Here is a 14,814-nt window from a genome sequence, read left to right as displayed (position 1 = left end):
ATGACATTAATGAAATCAATTCAAGAAGACACAAGTAAATGGAAAGATATTCCATGCATGGATTGAAAGAATCAATAAAATGTCCATAACTACCCAAATCAATCTGCAGATTCAATGCAATTTCTACCAGATTCCAATGACATTTTCCACAGAACTAGAACAAACAATTCTAAAATTTCCATGGAATCACTAAAAACCATGAATAGTCAGAGTAACGCTGAGAAAGAATAAAACTGGAGACATCATGCTTCCTGATTTCAAACCTTATTACAAAGCTATAGTAATTAAAACAATATTGGCATAAAGGCACTTACTTAGATCAATAGGACAGAAATAAATCCTTGAATATATATGGTCAATTTATTTGTGTAGCAAAGGAGCCAATAATGTATATTGGGGAAGGAATAGTTTCTTCAATAAAAGGTTCTGGGAAAACTGGACAGCCACATGTAAAATAATGAAATACAACCATCATCTTAAACCATACACAAGAATAAACTCAACGTAGATTAAAGACTTGAATTGAGACCTGAAACCATAAAACTCCTGGAAGAAAACATAGGCAGTAAGCTTCATGTCATTGGTCTTGGTGATTTTTTTTTTTTATCTGACATGAAAAGAAAAGAAACAAAAGCAAAAATAAGTGGGACTGCATCATACTAACAAGGCTTCTGCACAGCAAAGGAGACCATCAACAAAGTGAAAAGGTAACTTACTGAAAGGAGTATTTGCAAATCTTATATCTGATAAGGGGCTAAGATCCAGAATTCATAAAAATCTCATACAACTCAATGGCAAAAAACCAATCTGTTTGAAAAATGGGTAGAACAGCTGAATAGACATTTTTTTCAGCTGACCAAAGTACATGAAAAGATGCTCAACTTCATTAATTAGCAGGGAGATGCAAATCAAAACCTAACTAAGCTATTCCCTCTCCCCTATTAAAACAGCTATTATCCAAAAAGATAAGTAATAACAAGAGTTGACAAGGATAAGGAGAAAGGGAATTCTTATGCACTGTTGGTGGAACTGTACATTGGTGATGCCTCTATGGAAAATACTGTGGAGCTTTTTGAAAAAATTAAGAGAACTACCATATGATTTAGCAATTTCACTGTTGAGTATTTATGTGGAGAAAATGAAAACATTAACTCGAAAAGAAAAAAAGGTACATGAACCCCCATGTTCATTGCAGCATTATTTACAATGGCCCAGATATGGAAACAACCAAATGTCCATTGGCAGATGAATGGATAAAGTATATACACACACACAATGGAATATTACTCAGCCATAAAAATGAATGAATTCTTGTCATTTACAATAACATGGATGGAGCTTGAGGGCATTATGCTAAAGTAAAATAAGTCCGACAGAGAAAGCCAAATATTATGTGATCTCTCTTATATATAGATCTAAAAAATAATAGTAAAAAACAATACCAAGCTCACAGGTACAGAGAATAGATTGGTAGTTTCCAGAGGCATGGGGTGGAGGATGGGAGAAATAGGCTCAGGGAGCCAAACAGTAAAAGAAAAAAAAAAAAAGAAAAAACAGACCAATGGTGTAGATATCTGGTTAATGTTAGTTCAGCTGCATTCAGTCTGTGTATGTTTTATAGTAAGTGCTAAAGAAGGAAAGAGTTTCTCATGTACTTTGTACTACACTGAATTGTAGCAAGATATATACAGAAAATTTATAAATCTCTGCACCTGATGACACTTTAAGAAAGGGAAAATATCAAAACATCTTTAACACTGACATGAAACACATATTTCCATCTTTGATTATTAAAAAAAATTGCGAAAGACATCTTCAGCAAAGTTATGTTTTTTAGTTACTTCTTCCTCTGTTACTGAAATTTCCTGCATCAAGCCAGCATAGTACTGTCATTTTCAGTACATTTTCAAGATCAAGCACCGAGGCAATGGGCAATGTTCTAATTTAGACATAGAAATAGAGAAGATTTTTAAGAATGTAGTAATTCAGCTTTATGGAAAACAGGAAAATGACTCAATAAAACCATCTGGTCACTAAAAAAAAAAAAAAAAAAGGGTATGCCACACTTATGTGTCCCTGCTGTGTGAATGGCCTAGCATGGTATGGGGCCTGCTTAAAATCACCACTAACAGCTGGTTACCATTCAGTTGCTATTGTTGGTGCCCAGTTATTTTCGGTTTGGCTTGGCACTGGCGGTGGCAAACATCTGCGAAGTGATGGCTCAATTTGTGGGTCCAGGTCTTTAGGATTTAAATGCCTCTGAATTTGAGGGTAATCTAGGCTTGTGTGGGAGCTTCTTCAAAGTTGACCTGAGTCCTTGAAGAAGGTTACAAGCTGTCATGGTTTCCTGGCTTTTACACAGGCTGGACCTTCCTTATGGGATGGTTGCTGCCCCTCCACGCTCCTCCAGTCCTGGTAGGGCTTGGCTGCCTACTCTAAGTAGCAGCAGGAGGGTATTATTAATAGCTTGGAGCAACTAGATAACTGCTTTCAATAGTTTCTAGATTTTTGCCACGTGAGGCCGTCTTTGGTGAGAATTATATTTGCATACATATGTGTGCATTCGGGGCTGTGAATCACAGACATTTGCTGTGCATTTAGCTCATGCTTCTACCAGGAATCAGCTAGACACTGGAAGTTGGCTTTGGAATTTGTTATATCTACTGCCAGGTCACAAGGTTGTGTTTGAAAGTTCAGAAGGCAAAAGGCCCAAATGGTAACGAAAGCGAGAAAAAATATCTACTCTGGTTGAAGAGCTGGTCAATCTAAAGTAATTATAGCTTCTTTTTTTATTCATATTTTTTCCCTATTTACAGTTCCTAGAAGTTAGAAAGCGCTTGCCTATATCCCACTGTCTCCCCATCCCCCCCACCACCTTTAAGACAAAGAAGTCATTTATTTTAGAAATCCAGTGGTCTTTAGTATCATTTCAATGCATGTTTGAGTTAATTTTAGAGTAGGAAGAGTAAATGAAATGCAATATTTACATTTTGCTAATTATCTTCTCTTGTTAGAAAGCTGCTATTTTGCAGAAAGAGAAATATGTTAAAAATGTATGTATTTTAACTATAAAAATCAATTGTCATAAATTGTATATATAGCAAATCACATGGGAAGTCTTTATTTCCTAATTTAAAAAAGCTGCCTCAAAGAAATGTTTCAGCACACAGAGGCACATGGGCCACTTGGCAGACAGCCTAATTGAAACCAAGGGCCCAGGAGAAGAGCTGAACTCTGCATCTGCCGTCCAGAACTGGCTGCACTACACTTTGAACCAGTGCTGATGGCTTTGTACACAAAGATCAAAATGAGTTTGTTTTATTCAGCTGGGTTGTGGAGGTGCACGTATTTTGGCTTCTGGATGCAATAAAGCATTGAGCTCTCAGATAAACAAACTATAAATCTAATCAAGCCTGGGCACAATGATAAGTAGATTGCTTGAAAGAGAGAGGTGGGGTTGTGGTGATGGTGGCAGGGGCTGGGGTGGGGGACGAGAGAGGGAGAAACTCAGAAGATAAAATGGTCCAATCCCATTTTATGCAGTGGAGTACTAAACATGAATCCTGAGGTGTTGCCAATTTTAACAACTATTTCATCTCCTTCTCTCTACCTCCCTCCTTCTTTTCTTGTCATGTGCAGTGAGATTTCGGATACATTCTCTATTAAAGAACTATCTTGGGAGCTACATCAGATTCCTTGAATGGAAGCAGGTGAATTGTTGTAAAATGTTTCTTCTTAAGTTGGAGTTTGAGGACTTTGAAATATTTCCCTGTTTCTCAAAGCAATATGGGCAGATAATATATAGTCCATGTGTTCCTTACCTGTGTGTAGGCTGTGTGTAGTCGTCAGTACCACTATCATGTAACCTTTATTTATCCCCTGTTATGTGCTTGGAAGTAAAACAAAAGAACGATGAATATTTCTTTTTAAACATGTTTAGATGCAACCGCTCCTAAGCATACTTGAATATTTCAGCTATGACGAAGAAATGGAAAGGTGTCATTGATTTATTCATGTGCGTTGGATGCTTTGGCCCACCGTACAACTTCAAATATTGTTGGAATCAATCCATTTCCTTACTTTACTAAGTACCTGCCAGATAAATCTCCAGATATGATAAAATATGTGTCCATTAGGAATGACTGAATTCCACAACTAGATTTCACCTGAAATCTGAATGATGAAGTTTTCATTTAAAGTGAATACCATAGGTTGACAGGTTTAAAAAGTACATTGCCCAAGAAATAAATAACAGTGATTTCAAAATTTCCTCCGGTAAAACAGGAATCCTGGCTCTGCAATAAAGGATAAATTTCTAGAGAGTGGACACCTATAATCTGAATCACTAAGTAGATATTTACAGTATAGTTAATTGATTTTCTTAAAAATATTTTTATTAAGATGTATAATAATAAGATACATAATTCACTGACCATAAAATTCTTGCTTTTCAAGTATATAATTCAAGTAATTTTTAGTATGTTCAAAAGTTGTCCAGCCATCATTTCTAATTCCAGAACTTTTAAAAAAAGATTTTATTTTTAAGTAATCTCTATGCTTAATGTAGGGCTCAAACTTGCAGCCTTGAGATCAAGAGTTGTGTGCCCTACCAACTGGACCAGCCAGGCACCCCTAATTCCAGAACATTTCCATCCCCTTAAAAAGAAGCACTGTACTCATTAGCAGTCCGTTGTGAAATTTATTGCTGGAAATTTCAGGGAACTAGAGCTTACTTTCTAACTTTTAATTTGAATAAAAGTTCATTTATAGTTCTGAAAAGTCAATTTTGATTACTTTTTGTATCTTCAATTTCTATGCTATTAAGATTTTTTTCTATAGATAACCAAAATATTTCAAATATGTGGTGAAATAAGGCAGAGTTTAGACAGTTCAGTACTGAAATGGGTAGCTTTTTGTATGAACTGCCTAAGTCCTTTAGCATCTCAAATTTTTCATCTTCTTGCAGATGAGCCAGGCAGGTTAATGAATTGAATTGGGTACTACATTGTCAAGAGTATTATGCTAGGAGTCATGTTTCTTATTAAAAATCTATATAAAAAAGTTCAATAATGATTATTATAATAATTTTAATAATAATAAGGAAGAATAGGAAGAAGAAAATGATGACAATGAGGAAAAATATGAATATAATTCCTTGATCATCCTTCTGTGTTCGGAATTTGTTCATCATGCTTCTAATTTAGCAACTCATTTATTTTCAGTACAATTCAAGTGCGTAAATAGCATAATGTAGTATTGAGTGTAACATGGTTTCAAGTAGCAAAAAGCAAACCTGTTTATCTACAGAAAAACAGTGAGTTCATTGGAAATGTATCTAGAGGCTCCAGACTCCATGGGAGTGCAAATGACCAGGCTTATCAATTAGAATAAACCAAGGAAATTACGGAAGACTGGGCAGCAGAAATATAGCAGTAGTTACACTGGAGAAACAATCTGATGCCATGCCACTGCCACTCTTGATGCTGTAATGAATATGACCTCCTTGTTTTCCTGATGTCTTTGCCTTAATTGCTTAAGACTCAACAACCAAGAAAGAACATTCAATTTACTGAACTTATATTAGGTGTCCACTCTGCAGAGAAAAAGGGAAGAACAAATCTGTTTGGCATCTGTGATAGTTAATTTTATGCATCAACTTGGCAGAGCTATAGTGCCCTGATATTTGGTCAAATGTTATTCTGGATATTTCTTTGAAAGTTTTTTTGGCTGAAGTTAACATTTAAATCAGTAAACTTTGAATAAAGCACATTATTCTCCATAGTGTAGATGGGCCTTAACCAGTTAATTGAAGGCCTTACTGGAATGACGACTGAACCCCTCCCAGCAAGAAGGAATCATGCTAGGAGACTGTCTTTGGACTTGAACTGATTTTTTCCCTGAGTCTTCAGCTTGCTGGCCTACCCTATTAGATTTTGTACTCATAAAACCATACAATAATAGGAACCAATTCCTTAAAATAATCTCTTCTTTTTCATACACACACACACACACACACACACACACACACACACCTCTATTGGTTCTATTTGTCTCTGGAGGACTCTAACATGGCTTATTTTGTAGGAGGTGGCTAAAACATTCCTACAAAATGTAGGATTACCCAAATAATAATAAAATAAATTTGGATTACTAATAGGAAGAAAGGGCCTCAGTGATGAACACTCAAAAAGCAAGAAATGTCCATTACACATAATAATATATGAAGATAGTATCTAACTCCTGAGGGAGAAGAACTCAGAGATAAGAGGTTAATCTGGAAATAAGTCACGGGAAAATGTTTTCTAAAGGAAGAGAGACATGAAGAAGCAGAAGGGAAAAGATAGTCTCAGTCAAGGGAATAAAGATGGGCATGTAAATCTTCTATTGAGGTAGCAATACAATATTATATGGAGAAAATGCTGTTCTAGGTCTTTGAATAGCCTGGAAGCCTCCACTTTTCACCTGTCAGTTGCCAAGTCCCATATAAGAACTGCATCTACTCAGAAATCTTCATACTATTAAGTCCAAGCCACATGGAGAGGCCCCAAAGAGAGGGCGAGAGACATAAGACACACAAGGAGCAGCTAGGTGAAAACATGTAACCAAAGACATTTTCTAAGAAGTATATTCTCCAGGAGCACATGGGTGGCTCAGTTGGTTGGGTGTCTGACTCTTGATTTCACATCAAGTCATGATCTCAGGGTTGTGGGATTGAGCCCCACGTCTGGCTCCATGCTCAGCATCAAGTCTGCTGGAGATTCTCTCCCTCTGCCCCTCCTCCTCTTCTTTCTCTCTCTCTAAAATAAATAAATAAAATCCTTTTTTTTTTTTTTTTAAGTGTGTTCTCCAGCTACCCTAACTGTCCAAGCTGAAGTCCAGAAGGTCAAAGATGAAACATCAAGCAGAGCCCTTCTTGGGTACCCGAGCTTCAGATTATAAGCAAAGGGAAGTGGTTGTTTTATGTCACTATGTAGTTTTGGGGGTAGTTTGTCAATGTAAGATTCCTGTCACATATGCCATTCATTTGACGTCATACTCTAAAATATTGGAGATAAACAAATTCAGGGGAACAGATGAGATGCCTGAGGGTAAAGTTTAGAGAATACAAAAGCCAAGGACTGAGGTTTAGAGATACCAGTATTAATGGTCAAGGGTAAAATATCTCAGATGTTGAGAGGGCAACAAAATGGTCAGAGAAATCAGAATTAAACTTGGAGACACATTGCCACTGAAGGGCAAGATATTAAAAGGAATAGTTAGGGACAATATTTATGCATCAGAAAGAGCACAGTCCAATGAAGACAATTCATTTTGTTGAAATTAAAATTGGTTTTGTATAGCGAAGTTTTATTATAGTAAATAGTGACACTAAAATTGAAGCAAGAATGAAATTTGATTTGGGTATATGTTTAACAGTATAATGGTATGTTACACTAGTAACAACTATATGTGAGCCCTCTTAATAACAAAAGAAAGAAAAATCTAATATATATTTTATTAATAGAAATTTATTTTATAAATGATAAAATTTGTAAATGAAACAAATTTATTTTATAAGTTATAATAAAATATATGTATAACTTTACATATACATATATATGTTTTATATATATGTATAAATTTATCTGATAAATTTAAATTTATAGAACTTATAAAGAAAACATACAAGAAGAATAAGACTATTTTAAAGAAAATAAAAATTTGAAACTTGGACGTATGGTTCAAATTAATGGCTACTATCTTGTATCATTAGCCCATTTATTTGAATAGTTTGCTTTGATTACATAGTATTGAAGTGTTCTCTTCACGTATCCAGTGTTATAAAATTAGATATGCATAGATCTGAGCACCAGGTCTAAAAAGACCAATGCAAAGTCATAAACTTTCTGGTGAATGCCGCATTTGAAAGAAATTCAAAGTATACATAGATAGCAGAAGAAGCTTTATACCAAAATCTGCATTAAAATGATTTAACCTAGGGGCCCAGATTAGTATCACAGGTTCTCCAGTGTGTTAAAATATGCTATGTATTATATTAAGCATATTTGCTGTTTTAAAAATTATCAAAATAAGTTTAGAAATTATATTTCTATCAAACATTTGTGTGACAGAGCGCCTGGGTGGCTCAGGTGGTTAAGCATCTGCCTTCGGCTCAGGTCATGATCCCAGGGTCCTGGGATCAAGCCCCGCATCAGTTCCCTGCTCAGAGGGGAGTCTGCTTCTCCCTCTCCCTCTGCCCATCCCCCCACCACCTTGTTCATGCTTGCTCTGTCACTCTCTCAAATAAATAAATAAAATCTTAAAAAAACACACACACACACATTTGTGTGACTGTTGAAGTTTCCCCATAGGCTGCTATGTTGAGATTAAACAAAGGGAAATGTTCAAGGCACCTGGCTTTCAGCAAAACTATTTTGGATATAAAGCAAATTCATCTGAATATAAAAATTATATTCTCCATGCTGTATCTGTTCTTGTTTTATCTTTAATTACTTGTGGTTTCACCAAATTTTAAATTAAGGTATTATTTAATTGTTTTATAAAACTTCTCATGAAAATTGGGTACTTTCTTTCTGTATCATCTGCTTTCTAGAACTTTTTGACCCTTCTTGGAAAAAGATTTTGATAGCCAGCTGTATGGCTCACTAAATTCTGCTCGATACCATGCAAGGACAATGGGATAGTCTTTCAGTTTGCTTATATTATTAGCTATTATGTCAGTATTAAAGATATCAGAAGGCATTTTAACCTCATAGATGAGGCAGACAGTAGCTAAATAAGTACTGTGGCACCTGTTTGTCTCAATCAGGACTTTTGGCGTATCATTAGCAAAGAAGCATGTTGTGGCTTGAGTGGAGGTTCGGTCATCCCTACTTCAAGGTTGGAATTGCCCTAACTGTGCTAATAGCTATGTAATATGGACACCTCTGTTTTGGATACAAGAGGAAGAGAGATGTTCTGATGCTACAGTTTGTGAAATGTAACACCATTATCAGATTCTTTTATTAAGTGCAGTTGTTCACACCTAACTACACATTTATTATCTTACATTGTTATCTCAAGATATTTACTCTTTAATGGAACCTTAATAACTTTATATGAGTTGTCTTGTCTCACCTATTTGACTGTAAGCTCTTTGAAGACAATGGGAAATTACTCATAATTTCTGTTGCTGCTCTGTACATTTTAGTTTTAGGCACAGACTAGAAACACAATAGAGGTTAATTAATTAATGTTTGTTGAGCTCCTATATCAATGCCAGGGGCTACACTAAGTGTTATGTGCACAATAGTGGTATAACATAGGTTCTACCCCCCTTAATAAGTTGAAAAAGTAAAAAGGATGTGCATATTATATATGTGTGTGTGTGTGTATGTATATATACTTCCTTAAATTCCAAACTTGTAATATTATTAATTTTATTATAGATAATCTAGTGTTTTTTGTTAATTTACCAAAGAACATTCAGTATTAATAGCATTATAAAAATATAGAGCATATCTTTTTATTAGGAAGATTTAAAAAAAAAGATTTTCATTTATTTCTATTATTACTTTTTATTTATTTATTATTATTATTTTTTTATATTATTACTTTTTAGCCTAGGTGTAACAACTTAGGAAGACATTTGTGAAAACTCTTTATGTTTTAGTTCTTTTTCCTCTTTTGCTGAAATAAAGTTGACACACAATGTTATACTAGTTTCTGGTATCCATCCTAGTGATTCCACAAGTCTGTTCATTACCCTGTGCTCACCAGGAGTGTGGCTACCATCTGCTACCATAGGCTACTGCAGTACCATTGACTATCGTCCCTCCATTGCTGTATATTTTATTCCCATGACCTATCCCCTTCCATAACTGGAAGCCGTATCTCTCACTCTCCTTCACCCATTTTGCCAATCCCACCCCCTACCCTGTCAACGATGAGTTTGTTTTCTGTATTTATGGGTTTGATTCTGCTTTTGTTTGTTTACTTATTTGTTTTTTAGATTTCACACATAAGTGAAATCATCTGGTATTCGTCTTTATCTCTCTGACTTATTTTACTTAAAATAAAACCCTCTAAGTTCATTCATGTTGTCACAAATGGTAGAATCTTGTTCTTTTTCATGGCTGAGTAATTTTCTGCTGCAAATGTCTATATCTGTATCTATCGCATCGTTATCCATCATCTATGGATGGACACTATGGATGCTTGGGTTGCTTGTGTATCTTGGCTGTTGTGAATAAAGCTGTACTGGATGTAGGATTGTGTGCATCTTTCTGAATTAGCGTTTTTGTTTTCCTTGGGGAAACACTCAGTAGTGGAACTACTAGATCGTAGGGTAACTCTATTTTTAACATTTTGAGGAAACTCCATGCTGTTTTCCACAGTGGCTGCACCAATTAACATTTTTGCCAACAGTGCATGAAGGTTCTTTTTTCTCCACATTCTCTTCAATACTTATTATTGCTTGTGTTTTTGATTTTAGCTATTTTGACAGGTGTAAGGTGATATCTCATTGTGGTTTTGATTTGCATTTTCCCGATGATTAGTGATGTTGAGCATCTTTTCATGTGTCTGTTGGCCATCTGTATTACAAAGAGAAAGGTATATTCATGCCTTCTGCCTATATTTAATTAGATTATTTGTGTGTGTGTGTGTGTGTGTGTGTGTGTGTGCGTTGAGTTATATAAGTTCTTTGTATATTTTGGATATTAGCTCCTTGTCAGATATAGCATTTGCAGATATCCTCTTTAATTCAGTAGGTTGCCTTTTTTTTTGTTGATGGTTTCCTTCACTGTGCAAAGATTTTTATTTTGGTGTAGTCTCAATAGTTTATTTTTGCTTTTATTTCCCTTGCCTCAGGAGATATAGCTAGAAAAATGTTGTTCTGGCTGATGTGAGAGAAATTACTGCTTATGTTTTCCCCTAAAAGTTTTATGGTTTTATGTCTCACATTAATCCATTTTGAGTTTATTTTTGTGTATGGTGTAAGAAAGTGATCCAGTTTCATTCTTTTGCATGTAGCTGTCCAATTTTTCCAGCTTTCTGTCTTAGTTTTTAATTATGTTCTCAGTGTGTTGAAGCCTGTTGAAGTTTTGTGTTTTCTAAGAAAACTAGTTAGAAAATGGTTCATGTTGGTTATTTCTCTTTGTTATGCTTTATAAATGGAAAATAATTTAAAATAAACTTTAATGCTCCTGAAGGGTTTTGTTTCAAATTGAAACTTAATTTAAAATCTGGATAACTTGAGTCCCTTGGATTCTGAGTCTTCCTTTAGGCCTCTATATTGGTAGTATCTCTTCTTAACATAGGCTCTGGCCCACGATTTCCCACTGGTCAACATGGACCAAAGATTGTTAGTTAAGGTCAGTTGGAAAGTAAAGGAAGAGAGAGTTAAAACTTGGGAGGTATGGTAAAATAAAGTTGGAGTGCATGGGGACCCTTATGTTTTTTCCTTCCTTTTATTTCTTAGAACCTCTCAGCTTCATGCATGAAATGGAGGGTCTTCTCGGGTTAAACTCTGAACTTCTAAAAAATGGTAAACCCCCTTCAACATGAAACCAATTGGAGAATATTGGTGGATTTGTCAAAATACTTGAATATAGAGTATTTGGAAAGAAGGACAATTTAACTTCTTATGATGGTAAACTTGTATAGTCAAATACTAGATAAATGGCTTACTATTGGCAACTGTGATAGCCTCGGCAGGACTTAGCCCTGCCTTGGTTGTACTCTGACTATTCAGAAGGCGTTATAGGCTTCAGAGAGCTATGGTAGGGTGTGGAATGGATTAATGTGAGTTCCTGCTGCTGGCATCTGAATTACTGCAGTTGTGAGTTCTTTGGTCTAAAACCCTGAAATATCTGGAATCTGAAGTGATGCTAGTGTAAGATAAAGAAAAGGAGGCAAAGAGATAATTATTATACTGATTTTCACTAGTGAATATTGATTTAGCGAAGTATTTTGACTTTTTTTAATGGGAGTTTTTCCTTATAGTGAAAATATATATGAATTAATTGTGACTTGGATATGTAAAAAGTTGTAGGGGCTTATCGGTGGAATTTAAATTTCATAATGCAGTAGAGCCATTTTATAAAAGTGATATCAATTGTTAGTCTTATAAGGGATATTGAATAAAGAGATAATAGTGAGAGAAATTTATTTTAAACAAAATCCAAGATAGCTGAGGAATGTCAATTTAACAAATAATTTTTGTCCTCAAAGTCATAAATAGCAAATATGATTGTTAGCTTGGGTTACATTGTACTATGATATCTCAGTGAAAAGTGTTACAATATTTTAGTATCTATATTTTTGGTGAGGATTATTGATGGATATTTTTCTTTTCTTCTGGATTGTTTATAATAGTATAGATTCAGTCATTATATTTATCAAAAAAGGCAAATAAATTGACCTTAACTGTTACATGTGGATCTAAATTTGCAAACCAATAATACAAATGCCAAAAATATCCCATTTTCTATAAAGAAAGTCAAGATTAAGTTTACAAAAAGACAGATAATTCATTCCTCTGGAGTTGTCTTTCCCTGCTCAAAAGATCTTTTTCATGCTTAGAAAACTGTCGACATTTTTTAAATGAGGACTTCATGCTTCAAACTTCAAGTCAGAAATTCCCACTTAGGGACTTGAGCTGGAAGACAGGGAAGATGGTGGCAAAGTAGGAGGACCCTAGGTTCATCTTGTCCCATGAATAGAACTAGAAAACTATCAAGTCATCCTAAATACCCCAGAAATCAACCTGAAGACTGAGAGAACAAATTCCATAATTAATGAGAGAGAAGAAGCCACATCATGGGAAATGCAGAGACATGGTTAAAAGGAGATACTGGTTGCAGATGCTGTGAAATATGGAGAGAGCTGTGGTCCCAGAGAAGGGCAAGAGAGAGGGGGAGAGAGAGAGGAGCACATAAGGGAACTCACAAGTTAAACACTTTCCCAAAGCCATTGGCTTGGAAAATGAGAGGGGCTGAATTTTGTGAGTTCTTGCCAACAGCAGGACTTAAACTTAAAGCCTGGAGTTTTAAAAGTCAGTGAACTTGGCTGGGATGGAACCTGGAGTGCACTGCTCTACTCCTAGAGAGAAGGTAGTCAAACAACCTGGGAAAGAGGACTTGGAAACAGAGATGTGATCTAAAGAACGAATGCCTGGGCACACAAGGGGGAGATTATTCTCTTCTCTTCTCTGAGCACATCCCAGAGAGGTAGTGTTCACAGAGAGATGCCTCTCAGAAAACAAAGGGGCTAGCTGGTACTATCCCCCCTCCCCACCTCTGCACCCCCAGCTAGCATAAACGTAGAGCTAACTGGGGGAAGCAACAAGCACTGACAATGACTGCCTAACTTGCTTATAACAAGCCCACACCCCTGTCCTCTGTCAGAAATGCCCTTTTTAGTCAAGTTTGTCTCAGTCCCAATGTGGTGGGGTAGGGACCCAGAAGACCAGCACAGACCCCTGCTCTCACCATGTCTCCTAGCCAGCAGGCTCTGCAGGTCTCTTCTAGTGAAAGTGGTGTCAAGTTTCATATCACAAACTGACCAGAACATGCCTTGTTAAAACTCACCACATTCAGGCTGGGAATCAAACACTGCTTATAGCAGGCAAGAAGAGCCTTTGCAGACAACTGGCTTGAAAGATAGAACAACCAAAACACAAGAGCACAGAGCATGCAGCACACCAGAGACGCTCCCTGAAGTGCCAGGCCCTCGGTACCACATGGCCTCTTCTTCATAAGGCCATTATTTTCAGGAGTAGGAGATATAACTGCCTTTTTTAACAACAAAGAAGAAGGCAGAGACTCAGACAAACTGCCAAGACAGAGGAATTTATCCCAGATGAAAGAACAAGATAAGGCCTCAGCCAGAGATCTAAGTGAAACAGCTATAAGTAACATGCCTGATGGAGCATTTAAAGCAACAATCATAAGGATACTCACTGGGCTTGAGAAAAGAATAGAAGACATCAGTGAGACCCTTATCACAGAGATAAAAAGAGTTAAAGAATCAGAGATGAAGAATACAATAAATGAGATTGCAAGCAGGCTTGACTCAATGAACACCAGACTGGAAGAAGCAGAGGAATGAATTAGTAAACTAGAAGACAAGATAATGGAAAATAATGAAGCTGAACAAAAGTGAAAGAATTATGCAATATGAGAATAGTTTTAGGGAAATCAGTGACTCCATCAAATGTAATAACATTTGTATTATAGGAGTCCTAGAAGAGGAGAGAGGAAAAGGAGCAGATAATTTATTTGAAGAAACAATAGCTAAAAACTTCCCTAATCTGGGGGAGGAAACAGACATCCATATCCAGCAGACACAGAGAACTCCGACTGATAATCAACAAAAGCAGGCCAACAGCAAGACATATTGTAGTTAAATTTGCAAAACACAGTGATAAAGGAAAAATCTGAAAAGCAGCAAGACAAAAGAAGTCCTTAACTTACAAGGGAAGAGCCATAAAGCTAGCTAGAGACTTCTCAACAGAAACTTGGCAAGTTAGAAGAGAGTGGCATGATATATTCAAAGTGCTGAATGGGAAAAATCTATGGACAAGAATACACTATCCAGCAAGGCTATCATTCAGAATAGAAGGAGAGATAAAGAGTTCCCCAGACAAATAAAAACTAAAGAAGTTCATGACCACTAAACCAGTCCTGAAAGAAATATTAAAGGGGACTCTTGGACTGTAAAGGAGAGACCAAAAATAACAAAGACAAGAAAAGAACAGAAAAAAATCTCCAGAAACAATGACAAAACAAGTAATAAAATGGCAATAAATACACATCTATCAGTAATTACTTT

The 14,814-nt window shown here is 36.0% G+C and overlaps 1 long non-coding RNA gene across 26 annotated transcripts in view; it reads left to right on the top strand.

Annotated features, from left to right (window-relative positions):
• The window catches only part of LOC144316522 (uncharacterized), a 179,274-nt gene that overhangs the window by 85,406 nt on the left and 79,054 nt on the right, over positions 1 to 14,814 (top strand). The gene's annotated exons all lie outside the window — the stretch shown is intronic.

This window comes from Canis aureus, chromosome 1, assembly GCF_053574225.1.
Source record: "Canis aureus isolate CA01 chromosome 1, VMU_Caureus_v.1.0, whole genome shotgun sequence".
Taxonomy (NCBI): Eukaryota; Metazoa; Chordata; class Mammalia; order Carnivora; family Canidae; genus Canis; species Canis aureus.
This window is presented reverse-complemented; position numbering and strand designations above follow the sequence as displayed.